This window comes from Capra hircus, chromosome 28, assembly GCF_001704415.2.
Source record: "Capra hircus breed San Clemente chromosome 28, ASM170441v1, whole genome shotgun sequence".
Taxonomy (NCBI): Eukaryota; Metazoa; Chordata; class Mammalia; order Artiodactyla; family Bovidae; genus Capra; species Capra hircus.
Window position 1 is genome coordinate 9,076,302 of NC_030835.1, and position 25,697 is coordinate 9,101,998.

Genomic DNA, 25,697 nt, shown 5'->3' on the forward strand with positions numbered 1-25,697 from the left:
AGATAAGAATGCCTTTCTCAGTGATCAGTGTAAAGAAAAAGAGGAAAACAACAGAATGGGAAAGACTAGAGATCTCTTCAAGAAAATTAGAGATACCAAAAGAAACTTTCATGCAAAGATGGGCTCGATAAAGGACAGAAATGGTATAGACCTGACCAAAGCAGAAGATATTAAGAAGAGGTGTCAAGAATACACAGAAGAAACAAAAAAGATCTTCATGACCCAGATAATCACGATGCTGTGATCACTCACTTAGAGCCAGACATCCTGGAATGTGAAGTCAACTGGGTCTTTGGAAGCATCATTACTAATAAAGCTAGTGGAGGTGATGAAATTCCAGTTGAACTATTTCAAATCCTGAAAGAAAATGCTGTGAAAGTGCTGCACTCAATATGCCACCAAATTTGGACAACTTAGCAGTGGCCACATGACTAGAAAAGTTCAGTTTCCATTCCAATCCCAAAGAAAGGCAACACCAAAGAATGCTCAAACTACCGCAAAATTGCACTCATCTCACATGCTAGTAAAGTAATGCTCAAACTTCTCCAAGCCAGGCTTCAGCAATACATAAACTGTGAACGTCCAGATATTCAAGCTTGTTTTAGAAAAGGCAGAGGAACCAGATATCAAATTGCGAGCATCTGCTGGATCATTGAAAAAGCAAGAGAGTTCCAGAAAAACATCTTATTTCAGCTTTATTGACTATGCCAAAGCCTTTGACTGTGTGGATCACAATAATCTGTGGAACATTCTGAAAGAGATGGGAATACCAGACCACCTGACCTGCCTCTTGAGAAACCTATGTGCAGGTCAGGAAGCAACAGTTAGAACTGGACATGGAATGACAGACTGCTTCCAAGTAGGAAAAGGAGTATGTCAAGGCTGTATATTGTCACCCTGCTTATTTAACTTATATGTAGAGTACATCATGAGAAACGCTGGGCTAGAAGAAGCACAAGCTGGTAGCAAGATTGCTGGGAGAAATATCAATAACCTCAGATATGCAGATGGCAGAAAGTGAAGAAGAACTTAAGAGCCTCTTGATGCAAGTGAAAGAGGAGGTCAAAAAGTTGACTTAAACTCAACATTCAGAAAACTAAGATCATGGCATATGGTCCCATCACTTCAAGGCAAATAGATGGGGAAACTGGAAACAGTGGCTGACTTTATTTTTCTGGGCTCCAAAATCACTTCAGATGGTGACTGCAGCCATGAAATTAAAACACGCTTACTCCTTGGAAGGAAAGTTATGACCAGCGTATACAGCATATTAAAAAGCAGAGACATTATTCTGTTAACAAAGGTCCATCTAGTCAAGGCGGTTGTTTTCCCAATGGTCATGTATGGATGTGAGAGTTGGACTATAAAGAAAGCTGAGCACTGAAGAATTGATGCTCTTGAACTGTGGTGTTGGAGAAGACTCTTGAGAGTCCCTTGGACTCAAGGAAATCCAATCAGTCCATCCTAAAGGAGATCAGTCCTGGATTTTCATTGGAAGGAGCGATGTTGATGCTGAAACTCCAATATTTTGGCCACCTGATGTGAGGCGTGACTCATTTGAAAATACCCTGATGCTGGGAAAGATTGAGGGCAGGAGGAGAAGGGGATGACAGAGGATGAGATGGTTGGATGGCATCACCAAGTCAATGGACATGAGTTTGGGTAAACTTTGGGAGTTGGTGATGGACATGGAGGCCTGGTAGCTGCGGTTCATGGGGTCACAAAGAGTCAGACACGGCTGAGCGACTGAGCTGAACTGAAAAACAGCATGAAAACATATGTCTCAGTGATTCCTAGTTCCAGGCTCGTTTTGGTACCCTGTGTTACCTTTATGAGGCAAAATGTATGACCACTTAATTCCACCAGAGGCATTGAATACTATCCTCTTACTTAACTAAGTGACAATTTGACCTACTTAATAAGTTTTGATAAACAAATTTCTTCATTGTTTCTTAGTGCTAACCATAGAAATGGCATTCCTATTCCTTGAGTAGGAATCAGTCCCAGCTTTTCTTTGAGAATGTTTTTCAGACTTTATTCTCTAACCATTTATCTAGCAAGGAAAATCCTTAATAACTGGGTCTACGTGGGGAATGTAGACGTTTCGTTCTTACTTTTCTCAACCTAATTGGAAGTGAATAAAAGTTACAAAGCTTCTTGTAAATTCTGTATTTTCTTTTAACTTTGTTTGAAGTTAAGTTCATGTTTAAGTACTTTTTTGCTTGTGGCACAGATGGTAAAGCGTCTGCCTGCAATGCGGGAGACCAGGGTTCAATTCCTGGGTTGGGAAGATCCCCTGGAGAAGGAAATGGCAATCCACTCCAGCACTCTTGCCTGGAAAATCCCATGGATGGAGAAGCCTGATAGGCTACAGTCTGGAGTCGCAAAGAGTCGGACAGGACTGAGCAACTTCACTTTCACTTTCTGCTTATCTGCAAAAAGATCACAGAACTTTTCTGCCTATATAGGTAACTGCACGGTGATTAGATGAGCTGATGTGAACTACTGAGACTTTCTTAGTTTATTCGGTTATCCTGAAGGTAGCCATTTTTTCCTCTTTAAGGCAAGTCATGGACTACTTCAACTAAAAGTATACCAACACAAAATACATATTTTCTTTTGTAAATCCCAATCTTGAATACATTGCTTTCCCTTGCCCTGGCAACTCATATCACTGTTTCCTTGTTTTTGCTCCTATCTGAACTCAGATTGCTATAATGCTATTCATAGAATAATTCCTTAATAGACTACTGCTTAAAGGCATCATCATAGACTGGTGATAAAAGAATATGCCATGGAATAGATTGGGATGCAATGCAATTATTTCATAGTTGGTTATGTGGTCTATCTTGTCCTAACTTCTACTTCTTCATCTTTGAAGTTGAAATAATAAAAGAAATTATTACCTGTAACAAGAATTAAATGAGATAATGTGGCAAAACTTTAATAAATGCTAGCTACTTCTCAACATATTTTATACTAATGAGAAACCTTTTCCCTAGTTTTTTGCTTCATTGCCTGGTGCATCTGTTAACTGACTCATACACAAATATTTCACTTTCTCCATAGAAAGGTAGAGTTTTACATTAATAATTGGAATTTCTCTTTCCTCTTCCCTCACTCCCTCCTCTCTGTCTCTCTCTCTCGCTCTTTCAATTTCTCCCTTTCTCCCTTCCTTCTTCCTTTCTATTTTTTTCTTCCTTCATTCCTTTTTTCTCTCTCTTTCTCTCTCTCCTTTTTCCTTTCTTTCTCTCTCTCTTTGCTTTTCCTTTTGATCATAGGGAAGCCAGGAAAAAAGAAAAAGGATGAGGATGATCTGGCAAACTCTAGATATTCAAGGAAAAGATTTTACATGGGAAATGAATATTATCTTTATCTCTAGTATGGTACAAACAAAATGAGCTATGATATCCAGATGAATGATTCAATCATTGGCAATTTAAATATCTAGAGAGTCGATTCACACTTGAAAATAGATTATAGTACACTTGGATTCTTCTACTCATAGTCTGTTTGTTTGGAAGCAGATGGTAGTTAGGAGTTTGGTATGACGTATAGAAGATTTTAAAGGTTTTACATGAAAGTTGGTTTCTAGCTAGGGGATCAATAAACCCTTGTCCTAGTCAAGGCAGAGGCCACCTGCATAGGCTATGACCTTCTACTCATTTTGTTCATTGATAATCCCAGTTTAATCCATAATTCTTTGTTGAAAGCAGCTGAAAGTGTTCCACACTATCCAATATTATTCCCCTAAGCTTTCCTTTTTCCTTCCTTCCTTCCTTCTTTCTTTCATAGAGGAGTTGGAGTCTGTAAGGAAAGAGAATTTCATTGCAAAATGGTCCTTGGGATTTTAGGAGTCACATAATATAGAGTTGACCTTGCTAATTCATTTCAATTACTTCAATCAGTAAGAGATGTTAAGAAAGTTGTTAGCCTTCAACTTCTTTAACGTCAAAGCCATAGGCTTTGTAAGATGATCTTTGATGCCTTTGTAGCATGCCAAACAATGACATGTTCAGATGGAGAGTCTCCCAACCTTACGTTTGTTGCTGAACATGGCTGTTGGCCACAGAGTTTAGCCACTTTCCATGTTTTTTTAAGGCAGAGGTCGTCATGAAGTCGTGAAGTTGCTCAGTCGTGACTGACTCTTTGCGATCCCATAGACTGTAGCCTACCAGGCTCCTCTGTCCATGGGATTTTCCAGGCAATAGTACTGGAGTGGATTGCATTTCCTTCTCCACGGGATCTTCCCAAGCCAGGGTTTGAACCCAGGTCTCCCGCATTGTAGACAGATGCTTTACCATCTGAGCCACCAGGGAAAACCATGCAGCTGAGACGATTATCTGTATAGCTTTCTGAGCTACATATATATCTTGAATGAATGATGATTTTTAAAAGGCAGTTTAAGGACATAAGTGAAATGTGCTAAAAATAAAAATCATGAAATGTTCACCAAGTAAACTTGTAAGAATAAAATATTCTAAAAATCTTTATAACATTTAAATGAACAAGTAATCAGAAAAGGCAAACCACACATTTATGAATGCTGATTTATTCTTCTAGTGAGCATACTCAGGATGAATTTTTGAGTCAAATATAAGCCACACAGAGCCTCTTCCTGTGCCATAAGTTTCTAGAAAGTGGCTTACAATCAATTAAATCAGTTTTTCTCCTGGTTATGTAAACAAAAATGATCATAATAATGTAAGCAGATAGGTTATGTTAGAAGGTTAGAAGTCCCTGGAGAAAGAGAATCAGGAATGGCTGTCTTAACATACGAGAAGCCATTTTGATCTAGGCCATTTTCTGGTCTAAGCCAGGCTACTATGCTTACCTTTGAATGGGTTTTAATATTTAATGATTTTAAGGGAACAAAGGAAAGCAGGAACAGAAAAAAGACAGTCAAACAGTGGTTTAGTGATAAAAGCAGAGTCCTACTTTCTTCTCAAGGGATATACATAATTATATATCTTTGAATTATGTAGGAAGTCCCCCATCCAGATGGAGAGTAGAGTTACGATGCTGACCCTCCTGACTCAAATCAACTAAAGCTTGGACTCTGTTGCCCTTTGCCCTAATTCTATGCTGAGTTTTCCTCCGGCCAGCCCCTTCATGAATATGCAGAAATCCTTAGGTTAAAATTCCTCCAATTTTGCTGCTTTGTGAAAAATCCCGGTGTTCTTCCTTGGGGCAAGTAATAAATCCTTTCTTTCCATCTTTGGCATGGTTACATCTTTCGGCTTGACACCCCCCAAGAGGAAACTCAGGGTAACAATGATGGCAAATATTCATTTTTTATATATAAAGTTTACAGTATTAGTGCAAAATATGAATTTTATTTAAAATAACAATCGAGTGTGCTGCTGCTGCTGCTAAGTTGCTTCAGTCATGTCCAATTCTTTGCGACCCTGTGGACTCCAGCCTGCCAGGCTCCTCTGACCATGGGATTTTCCAGGAAACAATACTGGAGTGGGTTGCCATGCCTTCCTCCAGGGGATCAAACCTGCATCTCTTATGTCTCCTGCATTGGCTGATAGGTTCTTTCTTTACCCACTAGTGCCATCTGGGAAGCCCCAACAATCTATTGTAAATACTGTATTTTTAAATAATTAGATGTTCACAGTTGCTTAGTGACTCACTTAAAATCACATAGCCAGTTGGTGAAAGATGTCAGAAGTCATCATAACTTTCCTGAAAAATGCTGTTTCCATGCTAAGTTCAATGTTTTCATTGCCCCTTGGGGATGGACCTTTAGGCCATCCTTTTTCCCCCCCTCTAATGTTCCTTCTCCCTGGTGCTCCAAAGTGCCTACTGTTTGGATGTGAACTGAAACATGTGTGTATAGTCTCAGGATCCTGATTTGCAGATCGCTATACTAGCTAGGTGGAGAAGGCAATGGCACCTCACTCGAGTACTCTTGCCTGGAAAATCCTGTGGATGGAGGAGCCTGATAGGCCGCAGTCCATGGGGTCGCTAAGAGTGGGACATGACTGACTGAGCGACTTCACTTTCACTTTTCACTTTCATGTATTGGAGAAGGAAATGGCAACCCACTCCAGTATTCTTGCCTAGAGAATCCCAAGGACGGCGGAGCCTGGTGGGCTGCCGTCTATGGGGTCACACAGAGTCGGACACGACTGAAGCGGCTTAGCAGCAGTCTTAGCATACTTAGCATACTAGCTAGGATTGATGAACCAAATTTTCATGATACTTGGTCAGTAAGGAAAAAGGACAACTGCAGTGGATTTTCGCAGTAGGGCTGAGAGATAGAGCTCAACTCTGTGTAAAACAAGGACTAGTCGGGATTTATAGTCAAGGGATTGGAGCAGTCATTGGGTGGAAAATTATTAAGAGGAGACATCAGGGTAAGGGAAATTCATCTGGTGAAACAGATTTGGCAGGATTCTTGCCAAAGGCAGGCCAGGGTGATAATATGTCAAGGGTGGAGGATGAGGCATTTGATCAGATATCCAAGATGAGGATGGGGGACTTTTGCTAGATTGAAGCAACAGGAATTCTTGCTAAAACTAGACTAGGTAGGTAAAGGACAGAACTCCAGATCAGGGTCTAATGGAGGAGAGGGCTCCAAGGAGCCTGCCTCAGGTTTGGTCAATGACAGTCTTGATGCAGTTTCTGGGGCTCAGTTGGAACACAGATAACCTTCTGTTCTCAGTGCACTCCCAAAGTGGTTGTCCTTTGTGGGAGGAAAGTTCAGTCAAGGGGCAAATGTTACTCTCACTTTAAACAAGCAATTGAACGTGCTCTGAGGGAGGAGGCGGAAATCCTGGCTTCTTTCAGTCCTTAGTGAACCAATGTTTGCTCCTTGGACAATATTTAAGCCCAAGGTCAGGCAAGAGAAGTACATAAAAAGTATATATGTCAAACGGCCTGTTTGCCATAGGTTGGTCACAAGGACAGAAATATCCAGAAAGACTATGAGTGTGTAGGTAAAGCTTAAGCTGTTCATCTCCCTCTTGATATTGGTTTTAAAGGGCATTGGATATTTACCCAAAGAAAACTGATTCTTTGTTTGCCTTTATTCATTTTTGCAAAAGATTATAGAGAGACAAGTTGTCTGCTTGTGTGATGTTTCCAGTTGCAAGTATAGAATTGTAATTGCAATTCAATTGTATTTAGTTACAAAGGAAGCCTGGTGAATTTGTTTTTGTTGGTGGTGGTTTTTGTTTAGAATATTATATCCACATTGGTCTGTTCTCTAGGAGGGAGGTTCTCCCTCTCTCCGGTATTGTCCAGGCTGGCTCAAGCTGTCAACAACGCTCCCTGAGAATCCCAGCTGTGTGGGAGTCACAGCTCGTTAGGCCCGAGGAATGATACCTGCTTGAGTGAAACTCAGATGTTCTGGGATTACCTGTGAAGACTGCGTGCTGCTCAAAACATTCTCACTGGTACTGAAACTATGACATTAGACAGAAAATGTGTCTTTACTTTTCCTTACTTTGTTGTGAATTTAGAGCCTTCATGCCACTTACCAATTTATAGAATTAAGGAAAGTTTTCCTTTTATTTAACTTGTCTCAAAATCGATCAAACCTGATCAATCATTCAGAAGTCTTCACTTTTTTAATCCTAGAAGATCTATAAATGTGTGCTTTGGGGGAACTTGGTGTCAGGTCTCATTAAGGACTGATGAAGTTTTTGCAAATTAGATCTAGAGTAAATGTTATTATTGGGCTTCCCTGTTGGCTTGGTGGTAAAGAATCCACCTGCCAATGCAAGAGATGCATATTTGATCTCTGGGTTAGGAAGATCCCCTGGAGAAAGAAATGGCAACCCACTCCAGTGTTCTTGCCTGGAGAATCCCAGGGACGGGGGAGCGTGGTGGCCTGCTGTCTCTGGGGTCGCAAAGAGTCGGACGTGACTGAAGCGACTTAGCAGCAGCAGGAGGATTCTTGCTTGGAATATCTCATGGACAGAGGAGGAACCTGGTGGTCCATAGTCCATGAGATTGCAAAAGAGATGGACACGACTTAGTGGCTAAACAACATCAACAAATGTAATTATTATTATGAACAGGTGCAAAGGCTGATTTATCCAGTTGTGTCTGTGCCTACAATAATACTATTTAATGAGACAACTTAATTTTATTTAAATACATTGAATTTTACATGTGAATAATTTAGTTATAAATCCATTGGTTTATTTATTCAAGAAATATTAATGAATATCTCATAAATAACAAGCACTGTAGTGATGAGCAAAAATATAAACATCCAATAAAAAAATCAGACACAGTTCCAACCTGCAAATTGCTTATGGTCCTAGTTCATTTTTTGTTATTATCTTTGATGGTAAATAAGATACAGTAAACTGTGCCCTTTAAAATTGCTCAATTCAGTTGGTTTCAATAGTTATAAAAACCCATGAGGCCACAACCACAGATAAGATACAGAGATTTTCCAACATGCCCTAAAGATTTTATGCACCTTCACAGTGCTCCCAATACCTGCTGTCATTCATAGGCAAGTATTGATCTATACAAGATTAATTTACATTTTATCAGTTCAGTTCAGTTCAGTCGCTCAGTCATGTCCGACTCTTTGCAACCTCATGAACCGCAGCACACCAGGCCTCCCTGCCCATCACCAACTCCCGGAGTTAACCCAAACCCATGTCTATTGAGTTGGTGATGCCATCCAACCATCTCATCCTCTGTCGTCCCCTTCTCCTCCCGCCTTCAATCTTTCCCAGCATCAGGGTCTTTCCAAATGAGTCAGCTCTTCGCATCAGGTGGCCAAAGTATTGAAGTTTCAGCTTCAACATCAGTCCTTCCAATGAACACTGATCTCCTTTAGGATGGACTGGTTGGAACTCCTTGCAGTCCAAGGGACTCTCAAGAGTCTTCTGCAACACCACAGTTCAGGGGATCAATTCTTCAGTGCTCAGCTATCTTCAGAGTCCAAATCTCACACCCATACATGACTACTGGAAAAATAGCCTTGACTAGATGGAGCTTTGTTGACAAAGTAATGTCTCTGCTTTTTAATATGCTATCTAGGTTGGTCATAACTTTTCTTCCAGGGAGTAAGCGTCTTTTAATTTCATGGCTGCGGTGACCATCTGCAGTGATTTTGGAGCCCAGAAAAATAAAGTCAGCCACTGTTTCCACTGTTTCCCCATCTATCTGCCATGAAGTGATGGGACCAGATGGCATGATCTTAGTTTTTTGAATGTTGAGCTTTAAGCCAACTTTTTCACTCTCCACTTTCACTTTCATCAAGAGGCTTTTTAGTTCCTCTTCACTTTCTGCCATAAGGGTGGTGCCATCTGCATATCTGAGGTTCTTGATATTTCTCTTGGCAATCTTGATTCCAGCTTGTGCTTCTTCCAGCCCATTTCCCATGATATACTCTGCATATAAGTTAAATAAGCAGGGTGACAATATACAGCCTTGATGTACTCCTTTTCCTATTTGGACCCAGTCTGTTGTTCCATGTCCAGTTCTAACTGTTGCTTCCTGATCTGCATAGAGGTTTCTCAAGAGGCAGGTCAGGTGGTCTGGTATTCCCATCTCTTTCAGAATTTTCCACAGTTTATTGTGATCCACACAGTCAAAGGCTTTGGCATAGTCAATAAAGCAGAAATAGATGCTTTTCTGGAACTCTCTTGCTTTTTTAATGATCCAGCAGATGTTGGCAATTTGATCTCTGGTTCCTCTGCATTTTCTAAAACAAGCTTGAACACCTGGACGTTCATGGTTCACATATTGCCAAAGCCTGGCTTGGAAAATTTTGAGCATTGCTTTACTAGCATGAGATAAGTACAATTGTGCAGTAGTTTGAGCATTCTTTGGCATTACCTTTCTTTGGGATTGGAATGAAAACTGACCTTTTCCAGTCCTGTGGCCACTGCTGAGTTTTCCAAATGTGCTGGCATGTTGAGTGCAGCACTTTCACAGCATCATCTCCCAGGATTTGAAATAGCTCAACTGAAATTCCATCACCTCTACTAGCTTTGTTCATAGTGATGCTTTCTAAGGCTCACTTGACTTCACATTCCAGGGTGACTGGCTCTAGGTGAGTGATCGCACCATCGTGATTATCTGGGTAGAGTGAAGCTTTTTTGTACAGCTCTTCTGTGTATTCTTGCCACCTTTTCTTAATATCTTCTGCTTCTGTTAGGTCCATAGCATTTCTGTCCTTTATCGAGCCCATCTTTGCATGAAATGTTCCCTTGGTATCTCTAATTTTCTTAAAGAGTCTTTCCCATTGTGTTGTTTTCCTCTATTTCTTTGCATTGATCACTGAGGAAGGCTTTCTTATCTCTCCTTGCCATTCTTTGGAACTCTGTATTCAGATGCTTATATCTTTCCTTTTCTCCTTTGCTTTTTGGTTCTCTTCTTTTCACAGCTATTTGTAAGGCCTCCTCAGACAGCCATTTTGCTTTTTTGCATTTCTTTTCCATGGGGATGATCTTAATCCCTGTCTCCTGTACAATGTCACGAATCTCCGTCCATAGTTCATCAGGCACTCTATCTATCAGATCTAGGCCCTTAAATCTATTTCTCACTTCCACTGTATAATCATAAGGGATTAATCTAAAATGTGGTGTTAGTTTCTGTTGTACAGCAAAGTGATTCAGTTATACAGATATATATCCTTTCATATTTTTTTCATTATGGTTTCTTATAGATAATTCAATCTAGTACCCTGTGTTCTACAACAGGACCTTCTTGTTCTAAGACAAGTCTTAAATAATGTTGTATAGGTCTTTCAATTTTTTTTCTTTTAAAAAATTGCCTTGAGTATTTTAATTTTATGGATTTCCCTATATATTTTAGAATTGGCTTGTTAATATTTACAAAAATACGTTATAATTTGTACATTATACTGTTTACATGTTATGTGCTCATTGTTATGGGTATTCTATGCCCATTTTCAAAGTAGTTTATATTTTTCAATGCATATTTAAATTTTTTATTTTCCCGTTGTTCGTTACATGTGCGTAAAATATAACTGATTTCTGTACATAATTAATTTTGCATTCTGTGACCTTACTAACTTAGCTTTTCCATTTTACTAGTTGATTTGTAGAGCCTGAAATTTCTGTAAGAACACGATACTTCCCTGTGGGCTCAGATGGTAAAGAATCATCTGCCTGCAATGCAGGAGATGCAGTTTCAATCCCTGGGTCAGGTGATCCCCTGGAGAAGGAAATGAAAACCCACTCCAGTATTCTTGCCTGGGAAATCCCATGGACAGAGGAACCTGGAGGGCTACAGTCCATGGGGTCGCAAACAGTTCGGCACAACTAAGTGACTAATTAACACACCTGCAAATAGAGATGATTTTAATTTTTTGTGATCTTGAGAAACCTATATGCAGGCCAGGAAGCAACAGTTAGAACTGGACATGGAACAACAGACTGGGTCCAAATAGCAAAAGGAGGATGTCAAGACTTATATCGTCACCCTGCTTATTTAACTTATATGCAGAGTACATCATGAGAAACGCTGGGCCTGAAGAAGCACAAGCTGGAATCAAGATTGCTGGCAGAAATATCAATAACCTCAGATATGCAGATGACACCACCCTTATGGCAGAAAGTGAAGAGGAACTAAAGAGCCTCTTGATGAAAGTGAAAGAGGAGAGTGAAAAAGTTGGCTTAAAACTCAACATTCAGAAAACGAAGATCATGGCATTTGGTCGCATCACTTCATGGCAAATAGATGGGTAAACAGTGGAAACAGTGTCAGACTTTATTTTTCTGGGTTCCGAAATCACTGCACATGGTGACTGTAGCCATGAAATTAAAAGACGTTTACTCCTTGGAAGGAAAGTTATGACCAACCTATACAGCATATTCAAAAGCAGAGACATTATTTTGTCAACAAAGTTCCATCTATTCAAGGCTATGGTTTTCCCAGTGGTCATGTATGGATGTGAGAGTTGGACTATAAAGAAAGCTGAGTGCAGAAGAAGTGATGCTTTTGGACTGTGGTGTTGCAGAAGAATCTTGAGAGTCTCTTGGACTGCAAGGAGATCCAACCAGTCCATCCTAAAGGAGATCAGTCCTGGGTGTTCATTGGAAGGACTGATGTTGAAGCTGAAACTCCAATACTTTGGCCACCTGATGCGAAGAGCTGACTCATTTGAAAAGAGCCTGATGCTGGGAGGGATTGAGGCCAAGAGGAGAAGGGGATGACAGAGGATGAGATAGTTGGATGGCATTACTGACTCAATGGACATGAGTTTGAGTAAACTCCGGGAGTTGGTGATGGACAGGGAGGCCTAGCGAGCTTCAGTCCATGGGGTCGCAAAGAGTCAGACATGACTGAACTGCATAACTGACCTGAAGTGATCTTTATTTTATTTTTCTTGTATTATGTATCACATAGTGCTTTCTATTAGCAATGTTATTTGGTTTCTGCATGCATGCGTTCTTGCTTAGCCACTCAGTCATGTCCAGCTCTTTCAGACCCCATGGACCATAGCCCACAGGTTTCCTCTTTTCCATGGAATTTTCCAAGCAAGAATACTGGAGTGGGTTTCCATTTCCTACTCCACAGGATCTCCCTGACTCAGGGATCAAACCCGCATCTCCTGAGTCTCCTGCATTAGCAGGTACATTCTTTACCACTGAGCCAACTGAGAAGTCCAAGTGTTCAGTTATTGCATATGCATTATTACATTTTTTCCCTAAAATTTTATGTTTTGGTCTTATTGTAACACCAAAACACTTTTAATTTTATTTTCCCATTGTTTGCAGTCATTGGTTTCTCTATTCTGTTTTATAAATTTGTCTCTGATTTCACCAATATTAAATGGTTTTAGTTACTATAGTTTTAAAAGAAATCTTAAAGTGAACACATGGAGTTGTCTAATTGTATTCATTCTTGTTCCTTTTTAATTCTTGTTAGACTTTATTTTTTTTAGAGTAGCTTTAGGGTCACAGCAGACTGTGACATTTCCCATATATCACCTGCCCCCAAATGTGCATAGCCTTCCTTATGGCCAATGCCCCCCACCAGAGTGGCACATTTGTTAAAACTGATGTCACTTTGCTTGAGTCTTACCTGGAAGTCTGGAAGTTTACTCAAGTCTCTTTATTTTGATTTCAAACTCCAGACTGTCTCCACATTATGTAGTCTCTGAGATTTCTTTGCAATTTTTAAATTACCATATTCTGTAATGAATATTGAATTTGTGTTTACATTTTCAAATATTTATTGTCATTTCAGAATAGTAATGGAGTTTCTTACATTGAGTCATTTTTGTTTTTTCCTTAATATTAATTTTTTATTCCAATTTTACTTCCTAATACAGATATATTTTTCACCAAAATAATACTTTATTCTGGACAGATCATTCATATTTTTCTTTCTTTTGATTTTATTTCCCATAGAAAGATATGTCCAGTTATAAAACAGAATCATGTTCACCAAAATATTACTTCACTGTTCAGAGGTCACATGCCTACCTTAGCCATAATTCTGAGTCTCCTGCATTAGCAGGTACATTCTTTACCACTGAGCCAACTGAGAAGTCCATACTTTTTCAATATGAGTGATGAGTTAGTATTTTTAATCTATGAATTTCACAATAAAAATCATAATCTTAATAGAAAAATGGATAGAACTGTTTAAGGGGAATTCACAAAAATAATAAAAAGCAAAGATATGCACTATATTTTTATTCTTAAAAAATTTAGACTAAAGTAATAATACATTTTTTATCTTAAAGATTTAAAATTTATGAATGGTAATATCAAGTGTTGGTTCAAATGTGCCACAGCAGTGTTAAAGACTGAAAGCTATTTGTTGCTATAGTTCTTTGGTTGCTCAGTGATGTCCAACTCTTTGCAACCCCGTGGACTGTATCCTGCCAGGATCATCTGTCCGTGAATTCTCCAGGCAAGAACACTGGAGTGGGTTGCCATTCTCTTCTCCAGGGGAACTTTCTGACCTTGGGATTGAACTCAGGTCTCTGCACTACAGGCAGATTCCTTATCATCTAAATCATCAGGGGTTGTTTAGTGGCTAAGTCAGATTCCACTCTGAGTTCCCATGGACTCTAGCCCCCAGGCCCATCTGTCCATGGGATTTCCCAGGCAAGAATAATGGGAGATTTTCTTCTCCAAGGGAATCATCCAGACCTAGGGATTGAACCAGCATCTCATGCATCATAGGCAGATTCTTTACTACTGAGCCACTTGGGAAGCCTGTAAACTATATTAATATCAAATATTTGGGAAATCATAAGCTGTATGATATACCCACATAATGTGACATGTGTGACTCCTGATCATAATAATGTATAGTTTAATTAACATGCAACTCATTATTGTATTTAAAAAGCCAATATATATACAAAATATTGTTTACAGTAACAGCCCATAATTATGTATATGAATCTTGAAAAATATATGCGTAAATGTTAATAATGCTTATTTCTAGAACGCTGGCTTTTTAGATGATTTTTATTTCATCTTCATTCTTCTTACCTTTTAGACTTTCTACTTTTTAAGTTTTTATAATAGTCAGATATCAGTGCGCTGTTACTTTTTTAGATATAATTTTATTTCTTTTGGTCTGTGCTAGGTCTTCGTTGCAGCGTGGACTTTGCTCTAGTTGTGCCAAGCAAGGGCTACACTCCAGCTGCAGTGTGCAGGCTTCGCACTGGGGCGGCTTCTCTTGTTGCTGAGCGTGGTTCTCAGGCACATGGGCTCAGTAAATGCGCTGCATGGACTTGGTTGCTCTGTAGGCCCTTCCGAGCCCAGAGATTGAACCTATGTCTCCTGCATTGGGAGGAGGATTCTTTACCACTGAGCCACCAGGGAAGCCCAGTAAGCTCTAACTTTTTAAGTTATTAAAAATGTAAAGAAATTGACAAATCCAAGTATGTGTGTGTGTGTGTGTGTGAGGGAGGGAGAGAGTGAGACAAAGAGACTGAGAAAAAGAGAGGTAAGGGAGAGCACTTTTCTATATAAATTTGACTCCTGCTCTGGTTGATTATTTTCCCATCACAGTGTGCTTTTCTTCCTTTATCTGATCTGAATATTGTCCTCAATGTCAATGAAATCTGCTGATGGAAACTTTCACATTAACTTGAGAGAACTAGCATTGTGCAAGAGTTCTTTTCTTTCCTATGCCAGCCCTGGAGATATGTCCTCAACAGCCTTAAACAGAAGGCTTAATAACAGCGGAGTAAGTCATTGCTGTAAACTTGCACATCCTAAAATATCATAAAATATCATTAACAAATATTAGCCATTTTTCTGCTAATGCAAAACCCTCATTTATCATTGCTCCATAGAAATGATGTTAAAAAGTTAGCACAGTCATTGTTTTATAAAATATAAAATTGTCCTCTATTTTTTTTATGACCATTTCTTCTTTCTCTGCTTTTCTCTGGCCATACATTCTTCATTCATCTCTATTAGATCTGTAAAAGCTGAAAAAGCCTGTCTAGTGAGAAAGTTCTTGTCAATTATTTAAAGAGAAAAAAGCTCTCTAAGTTACAAAGGCTTATGGAATTGTTCTAGTTATTCTTATGTACTTAGGCAATCCTTGCTGCCCAACCTCACAATTCAACAGGACTTAGGTTTTCTTGAAAACACCATAAAACATGGCACAAAATCTTCCAGCCTAATTCAGAAGAGAGGGAAATTAGATCTCCTCCAGTGGTTAATAAAGTGTGAGTGGTGGTGTCCATGAAGTAGAATGTAGTTGACTAATTTCTGCAGGTCCAGGTAGAGCACCATGCCCCCTGGTTTTCAGATCTTGGTTTCTTCTCTAGCCTGATAATGAATAACATTATTATATTTTCATTCTTTAGGGTTTCACCACCAATCTGTTTCAGGTATAGCACTCAAGTGACTAGTCATAAAGAGGATGGTACCTAGACTATCAAGCCTCATCATTAGAGCTTCCTCAGAAGGCATAGGACTTTTACATCTTGGGGCTGATGTAAGTAAGAACTGTTGCCGGGAGAGCAGTGAGAGGGGTCCTACAAAGAGGAAGAATGTAAGCCGAGGACCAGTAAGTGACACACAGATTAAGTGCCAAGAGACTATTAAGTAAGAGGTGAGACTCAAAAATCAGAATGTCTGAAAAACTGAAGAAGCAAAGAGAGACTCCTAGCAAGAGAGTCAGAGCACTATTTCCACATGCAATCCATTTAATCCAGTATTTTTGCTTGCCTCTTAGTAGTGTTTTATATAAAATCTCTTGTATTCATTAAATTTTACTAAAATAATCTATGAAATATGCATGTAAAACAATGGAAAAATTATTAATAATCCTTCCATCTGAAGATATTTTTTGTTGATGAAATTAATTTTTGTCCTGTATTTTAAAACAAAATTTGAAGTTACAGTGTATAGGTGATTTTGTAGCTGGTCATATAAGCATTATCCACAAATTTGTATTTTTATGTAAAGGTATAATCACATGAATGACTTGATTTTGGCAATTTCCATACATCTGAGATATTTTTCCTTTTTTCCCCATATAATATATAGTCCTGCCATGAACAGATTTGTGTACATACTTTACCTTGAAAATATTGATATTATTTTTCAAAGTGATTGTAATGCATGCAGTTTCGAAAGTAGAGTATTTGACCAGTGCTTTTTGAATTTTAATGTGCCTATGAGTCACCTGGGGATCCAGTTAAAATATAAATCCTGGTTTTATTAGGTCTTGGATGTGACCTGAGATTCTGAAATTCTAACAAGCTTCCAGGTGAGGCCGATGCTACTGGCTTACGGACCACACTGCCAGCTGCAAAGCAGTAAGTTGCATGTTCCACAAATCCTCATTCACTGTGAAGATTTGCATTTTCTGAGTGTTGGTTATTTTGATAGTTGATAACAACTAATCACAGAATATTAATTCTCATTTTTTAAAAATTGCTGGTGAGACTAAACAGTTTTACAAATTTTTATATTTTTCTCTTTCATTATTTGTCCATTTATGTCCTTTTGTCATTGCTGAAGTGGGAGCTCTGACAAAGACGGAACTCATTATTTTAGGTAATTTAATAAATTTTATATGCACTTGTCATTTGACAGCTTCCTCTCAAGGAAATGGCAATCCACTCCAGTACTATTGCCTGGAAAATCCCAAGGACAGAGGAGCCTGGTAGGCTGCAGTCCACGGGGTCACAAAGAGTCAGACACGACTGAGCAACTTCACTTTCTCATCCCCAGAACAACAAAAAATAAATTTGAGTTTATTATAAATAAATATATTATCTGTAAAACTGATAAATTTGAATATAATAATATTAAGGAATTCTATTTATCATTTTACTTTAAAGTAAAAAGACAGATTATTAATTTGAAAAGGAGTTTTTTAAATTTACTTTTTATTGAAGAATAATTGCTTTACAGAATTTTGCTGTTTTCTTTCAAACCTCAGCATGAATTAGCCATAGGTTTATATATATCCCCTCCCTTTTGAACCTCCCTTCCATCTGCCTCCCCATCCCACCCGTCTGATACAGAGCCCTGTTTGAGTTTCCTGAGCCATACAGCAAATTCCCGTTGGCTATCTATTATACATATGGTAGTGTAAGTTTCCATGTTAGTCTTTTCATACATTTCACCCTCTCCCCATGTCCATAAGTCTATTCTCTATGTCTGTTTCTCCATTGCTGCCCTGTAAATAAATTCTTCAGTACCATTTTTCTAGATTCTGTATATATATGTGTTAGAATATGATATTTATCTTTCTCTTTCTGACTTCAATCTGTATAATATGTTCTAGGTTCATCTACCTCATTAGAACTGACTCAAATGCATTCCTTTTTATGGCTGGGTAATATTCCATTATGTATATGTACCCCAACTCCTTTATCCATTCATCTGTCAATGGACATCTAGGTGGCTTGCATGTTCTAACTATTATAAATAGTGCTTCAGTGAACAATGGGATACATGTGTCTCTTTCAATTTTAGTTTCCTTAGAGTATATGCCTATGAGTGGGATTGCTGGGTCATATTGTGGTTTTATTCCTAGTAATTTAAGGAATCTCCATCCTCTTCCATAATGTCTGCATCAATTTACATTCCCATCAACACTGCAAAAGTGTTCCCTTTTCTCCATACCCTCTCCAGCATTTATTGTTTGTAGACTTTTTGATTATGGCCATTCTGACCGAAGTGAGGTGATATTTCATTGTAGTTTTGATTTGGATTTCTCTAATAATGAGTGATGTTGAGGATCTTTTCATTTGTTTGTTAGCCATCTGTATGTCTTCTTCAGAGAAATGTCTGTTTAAGTCTTTTTCTCACTTTTTGATTGGGTTATTTCTTTTTTTGGCATTGAGTTGTATGAGCTGCTTATATATTTTGGAAATTAATCCTTTGTCAGTTGTTTCATTTGCTATTATTTTCTCCCATTCTGTGGGTTGTCTTTTCACCTTGCTTATAGTTTCCTTCACTGTGCAAAAGCTTTTAAGTTTAATCAGGTATCATTTGTTTACTTCTGTTTTTATTTCCATTACTCTAGGATGTGGGTCATAGAGGATCTTGCTTTGATTTATATCATTGAGTGTTCTGCCTATGTTTTCCTCTAAGAGTTTTATAGTTTCTGGTCTTACATTTAGGTCTTTAATCCATTTTGAGTTTATCTTTGTGTATGGTGTTAGGAAATGTTCTAATTTCATTCTTTTACATGTAGCTGTACACTTTTCCCAGCACCATTTATTGAAGAGATTGTCTTTGCCCCATTGTATATTTTTGCCTCAAAAATAAGGTACCCATAGGTGCATGGATTTATTTCTGGGCATTCTATCTTGTTCCATTGGTCTATGTTTCTGTTTTTGTGCCAGTACCATACTGTCTTGATGACTGTAGCTTTGTAGAATAATCTGAAATCAGGAAGGTTGATTCCTCCAGCTCCATTCGTCTTTCTTGAGACTGTTTTGGTTATTTGGGGTCTTTTGTGTTTCCATATGAACTGTGAAATTTTTTGTTCTGGTTCTGTGAAAAGTGCCATTGGTAATTTGATAGGGATCATATTGAATCTGTAGCTTGCATTTGGTAGTATAGCCATTTTCACAATATTGATTCTTCCTACCCAGGAACATGGAATATCTCTCCATCCGTTTATGTCATCTTTGATTTCTTTCATTAGTGTCTTATAATTTTCTGTGTACAGTTCTTTTGTCTCCTTAGGTAAGTTTATTCCTAGATATTAAATTCTTTTTGTTGCAATGGTGAGTGTGATTGATTCCTTAATTTCTCTTTCTGATTTTTCATTCTTAGGATATAGAAATGCAAGTGATTTTCTGTGTATTGATTTTATGCCGTGCAACTTTGCTAAATTCACTGATTAGCTCTAGTAAATTTCTGATTCTAGCCTTAGGGTTTTCTATGTACACTATCATGTCATCTGCAAAAAGTGAGAGCTTTACTTCTCTGTTCTGGATTCCTTTTATTTATTTTTCTTCTCTGATTACTGTAACTAGAACTTCCAGAACCATGTTGAATAATAGTGGAGAAAGTGGACACCCTTGTCTTTGTCCTGATTTTAGGGGGAATGCTTTCAGTTTTCTACTATTGAGAATAATGTTTGCTGTAGGCTTATCATATATGGCCTCTACATATAGTGGAAGTGACAAGTAGATTCAAGGGATTAGATCTGATAGAGTGTCTGAAGAACTATGGATGAAGGTTTCTGACATTGTACAGGAGGCAGGGATCAAGACCATCCCCAAGGAAAATAAGTGCAAAAAGGCAAAATGGTTGTCTGAGGAGGCCTTACAAAAGCTGTGAATAGAAGAGAAGTGAAAGGCAAAGAAGAAAAGGAAAGATACACCCATGTGAATGCGGAGTTCCAAAGAATAGCAAGGAGGGATAAGAAAGACTTTCTCAGTGATCAGTGCAAAGAAATAGAGGAAAATAAGAATGGGAAAGACTAGAGATCTCTTCAAGAAAATTAGAGATACCAAGGGAACATTTCATGTAAAGACAGACACAATAAAGGACAGAAATGGTATGGACCTAACAGAAGCAGAAGATATTAAGAAGAGGTGGCAAGAATACACAGAAGAATTATACAAAAAAGATCTTCACAACCCAGATAGTCACGATGGTGTGGTCACTCACCTAGAGCCAGACATCCTGGAATGCAAAGTCAAGTGGGCCTTAGGAAGCATCACTATGGATAAAGCTAGTGGAGGTGATGGAATTTCAGTTGAGCTATTTCAAATCCTGAAAGACGATGCTGTGAAAGTGCTGCACTCAATATGCCAGCAAATTTGGAAAACTCAGCAGTGGCCCCAGGACTGGAAGAGGTCAGTTTTCATTCCAATCCCAAAGAAAGGCAGTGCCAAAGAATGGTCAAACTACTGCACAGTTGCACTCATCTCACATACTAGTAAAATAATACTCAAAATTCTCCAACAGTATGTGAACCGTGAACTTCCAGGTGTTCAAGCTGGTTTTAGAAAAGGCAGAGGAGCAGGAGATCAAATTTCCAACATCTGTTGAATCATCGATAAAGCAAGAGAGTTCCAGAAAAACATCTACTACTTTATTGACTATGCCAAAGCCTTGAATGTGTAGACCACAACAAACTGTGGAAAATTCTTGAAGAGATGGGAATACCAGACCACCTGATCTGCCTCTTGAGAAATCTATATGCAGGTCAGGAAGCAACAGTTAGAACTGGACATGGAACAACAGACTGGTTCCAAATAGGAAGAGGAGTACGTCAAGGCTGTATATTGTCACTCTGCTCTTTTAGCTTATATGCTAAGTACATCGTGAGAAACAGTGGGCTGAAAGAAGCATAAGCTGGAATCAAGACTGCAGGGGAAAATATCAATAACTTCACATATGTAGATGACACCACCCTTATGACAGAAAGTAAAGAAAAACTAAAGAGCTTCTTGATGAGAGTGAAAGAGGAGAGTGAAAAGGTTGGCTCAAATCTCAACATTCAGAAAACTAAGATCATGCCATCTGGCCCCATCACTTCATGGCAAATAGATGGGGAAACAATGGAAACAGTGGCTGACTTTATTTTTCTGGACTCCAAAATCACTGCAGATGGTGAGTGCAGCCATGAAATTAAAAGATGCTTGCTTCTTGGAAAAAAAGTTATGACCAATCTAGACAGCATATTAAAAAGCAGAGACATTACTTTGCCAACAAAGCTCCGTCTAGTCAAAGCTGTGGTTTTTCCAGTAGTCACGTATGGATGTGAGTGTTGGTCTATTAAAAAAAAGCTGAGTGCTGAAGAATTGATACTTTTGAACTGTGGTGTTGAAGAAGACTCTTGAGAGTCTCTTGGACTGCATGGAGATCCAACCAGTCCATCCTAAAGGAAATCAGTCCTGATTATTCATCAGAAGGACTGATGTTGAAGCTGAAACTCCAATACTTTGGCCACCTGATGTGAGGAACTGACTCATTTGAAAAGACCCTGATGCTGAGAAAGGTTGAAGGCAGGAGAAAGGATGACAAAGGATGAGATGGTTGGATGGCATCACCAACTCAATGGACATGAGTTTGAGTAAACTCTGGAAGTTGTCGATGAACAGAGAGACCTGGCGAGCTGCCATCCACGGGGTCACAAAGAGTCGGACATGGCTGACTGACTGAAGTGAACTGAATGTTGAGGTAGGTTCCTTCTATGCCCATTTGTTGAAGAGTTTTAATCATAAATGGGTGCTGAATTTTGTCAAAGGCTTTTTCTGCATCTTTTGAGATTGTCTTATGGTTTTTATCTTTCAATTTGTTAATATGGTGCTCTTCAGAAGTTATTTCCACTGTTTTATGTTCCAGCACACTGATTCATTCTTTTGTTTCAGATATTCTGCTATTGATTCTGCCTAGAATATTTTTAATACAGTAATTTTGTTGTTTGTCTCTCTGTGTTTATTCTTTAATTCTTCTAGGTCTTTGGTAATTGATTCTTTCATTTTCTCCATTTTGCTTTCAAGATTTTTGATCATCTTTACTATTACTGTTCTGAATTATTTTTCAGGTAGTTTGCCTATTTCCTCTTCATTTATTTGGACTTCTGTGTTTCTAGTTTGTTCCTTCATTTGTATAGTATTTCTCTGCCTTATTATTATTATTTTTTTAAACTTACTGTGTTTGAGGTCTCCTTTTCCCAGGCTTCAAGGAAAGTTGAAGTCTTTCCTTGAAGAAGGTTGAATTCTTTCTTCCTTTTGGTTTCTGCCCTCTTAAGGTTGGTCCAGTGATTTGTGTAGGCTTCCTATAGGGTGAGATTTTTGCTGAGTTTTTGTTTGTTTGTTTTTCCTCTGATGGGCAAGGCTGAATGAGGTTTTAATCCTGTCTTCTGATGATTGGGTTTGTATTTTTGTTTTGTTTGTTTATATGAGGCATCCAACACAGGGTGCTACTGGTGTTTGGGTGATGCCAGGCCTTGTATTAAAGTTGTTTCCTTTGTGTGAGTTCTCACTATCTGATACTCTGTAGGTGGGCTGCAGTCCATGGGGTTGCTAAGAGTAGGACACAACTGAGAGATTTCACTTTCATGCCTTGGAGGAGGAAATGGCAACCCACTCCAGTTTTCTTGCCTGGAGAATCCCAGGGACAGGGAAGCCTGGTGGGCTGCCGTCTATGGGGTCACACAGAGTCGGACACGACTGAAGTGACTTAGCAGCAGCAGCAGCAGCAGGGTTAGTTCTCTGATAGTCTATGGTCTTGGAGGCACTGCTCCCACTCCAAAGTCTCAGGGCTTGATCTCTGGTCAGGAACAAAGATTCCACAAGTGATTTGTTATGGCATTCAGTTCAGTTCAGTCACTTAGTCGTCTCTGACTCTTTGCAACCCCATGAATCGAAGCACGCCAGGCCTCCCTGTCCATCACCAACTCCTGGAGTTCACTCAGACTTATATCTATGGAGTCAGTGGCACCATCCAGCCATCTCATCCTCTGTCGTCCCCTTCTTCTCCTGCCCCCAATCCCTCCCAGCATCAGGGTCTTTTCCAATGAGTCAACTCTTTGCATGAGGTGGCCAAAGTACTGGAGTTTCAGCTTTAGTATCATTCCTTCCAAAGAACACCCAAGGCTGATCTCCTTTAGAATGGACTGGTTGGATCTCCTTGCAGTCCAAGGGACTCTCAAGAGTCTTCTCCAACACCACAGGTCAAAAGCATCAATTCTTCAGCGCTCAGCTTTCTTCACAGTCCAACTATCACATCCATACATGACCATAGCCTTGACTAAATGAACCTTTGTTGGAAAAGTTATGGCATTAAGTGAGATTAGAACAAATATCCCAAAATGAGGAATGGAAGATGAACCCCAGACAAATGGCAGTTACAAAATCAGGCAAGTAATAATTAAAATAATAGAATATATACATATACACCCATGAGCAAAATCAAAACAGTCACAGAAAAATAAAGTAAAGTAGATTTACCTGACAAACAAAGGAAATAAAAAATTATACTTACCAGTTAAGAACAAAACTAACTAAAGCACCAACTGGAAAACAAAACTAAAACGAGGTGCCAATTGGGGAATAAAGCAATGAAAATAAAACTAACAAATGTGTTTAGAGGAAAGCAGAGAAAGAAAGAAAGAATAGATTTGCAAAGTTAAATAGAGGTAGATGAAGAAGATTTATATACATTAAAGATTAAGTGCAAGGGGAAAAGAACACCAGAAAATAAAACAAAGGAATACGTGTAGAAAAATAATAATAGGTTTAAAAAATTAAAAATAATAGAGAGAACAAAAGAAAATCTCCACAGAACTGCAAAAGCCCAAGGCAGAGGCAGAGGTTTATAGCAAAAAAAAAAAAAAAAAAAAAAAAAGTGACTGAGGGAAAAAAAAAAGCTTCAAAGTTTAATTGTATTTCTTAGTTCCAATAAAATTGACAACTACAACAGAGGAGGGGAAAGGATTATAAGAAAAAAAGAGAAAAAAATCCAAAAGAATCTGCAGAACAAGTCCAAAAATAAAACTAATAAATTTTTTTCTCGAGTCACTGCTGTCAGAGTCCTTTCCCTTGCTATGAATCACAGTCCATCTTACCTCCCTAAGATGCCCTCCAACACTGTGCTGATCTCTGGACCTGCTATGGGGGCAGCTCAGATTCTAATCTGCTCCTGTTCCTATATGTTCTTGCTGCCAGTGTCCGCAGCTCTTAAAACTAGTGACTTTTCTTTTGTGGGAGCTCTCAATGGCCTTTCTTATAATTCCATAGACACAGAGCCTGCCTAGTTGATCATGTGGATTTAATCTGCAGCTTGTACAGCTGGTGGGAAGGTTTTGGGTCTTCTTCCTTAGCTACACTGCCCTGGGTTTCAATTGTGGTTTTATTTCCACCTTGACATGTGGGTCGTCCACTGGGGTTTGCTCCTGAGGCTGCCCTGGAGGACTTGTGTTTGCCCCTGTGAGGGCCAGGTGTGGAGGTGGTGCAGCTGCCTGGGTTGCAGAGATTCTGGTAGCACCCGGTACTCAGGGGAGTTGGCGGCAAGGGCAGCAGGAAATACAGTGCTCTAGAAGGGTATGGCAACCAGTTTTGTCCAATACACTGCAGTATTCTTGCCTGGAGAACCACCCCCTTCCTGACAGAGGGGCCTGGCAGGCCATAGTCTATAGGGTCGCAAAGAGTTGGACATGACCAAAGTGACTGTGCAAGCATGGACACAAGACATTTTGCCTGTGGCAGCTCTGCCCCAGTGAGAGTTGAGTGTGAAAGTGGAGCAGCTACTTGGCTTGCAGGGAGTCTGGTGGCACCAAGTATGCAGGGACACGGACTTCCTCCACTGCAGGAGTTATGACCCTATCAGGGTCTTTATTCCAGCCTCTTGTTTTTGGCGATCAAAAGGGCTTTTTGGACAGTCTTTCTCCATAGCTCCACCCATTCAGGTACTTAGAGGGCTCCCTTGCCTGGGGTCCTCCCTCTGTTGTTTGTCACATCAGGCAAATAGAGGGCCCCCCTCCTGGCTGGGGTCCATCTCTGTAGATCAGTGTGTCAGGCACTTAAAGGGGCACCCTGGGTGGGGTCCTACTCTGTAGTTCAGTGCATCAGGCTTTTGATGGGCCAGCATATTGTTCAGCTACTGATGCTGGCATGTGGGGAGAGAGAGGCTATAGTGATGGTGTCATCCACTACTCGTGATTCAGCAGTATTGCCTTGCTTCCTGGTCTTCCTGCCTTTCCTCCACCAGCATTTCCCACCATTATCTCCTCCCTCATATCCCCTCAATCCGTCTCTCCTCAGTCAACAGCAGCCCTAGCTCTGGGATTGCTCCACAATCCCCAAACTCCAGCTCCCAGCAGCGTTCTTGTCTGGGGTATGTGTGGCTGTGGCAAGGATTGACTCTCATTCCATTTAGGCTGCCATAGATCAGCTGTTTCACTCTCAGCCTTAAATGTTTCTCCTCTGACTCAGACAATTGCCCCAATGTGGGGACTGAACCCCTGCTTCAGTTCCGCCACTTGCTGAGGGTAAGTCCGGTCCTACTAACACTCCTGTTTCTCCCCCTAGTTCCTTTGTCCTGCAAAGTTTTGAGTGGTTCTGTATATTCGTTTTCCACTGGTCAGGTACTCCTGCCCACTCTCAGCTGGTGTTCTGCATGCACTTCTGTGTCTGAAGGTGTATTCCTGATGTATCCACGGAGAGAGATGTACTCCATGTCCACCTACTCCTCCGCCATCTTCATATCTCCCTGAAAAGAGTTTTAAAGTGTATAATTTATAAAACATTAGTTTCAAATATATAAATAGCTCTTAAAATCATC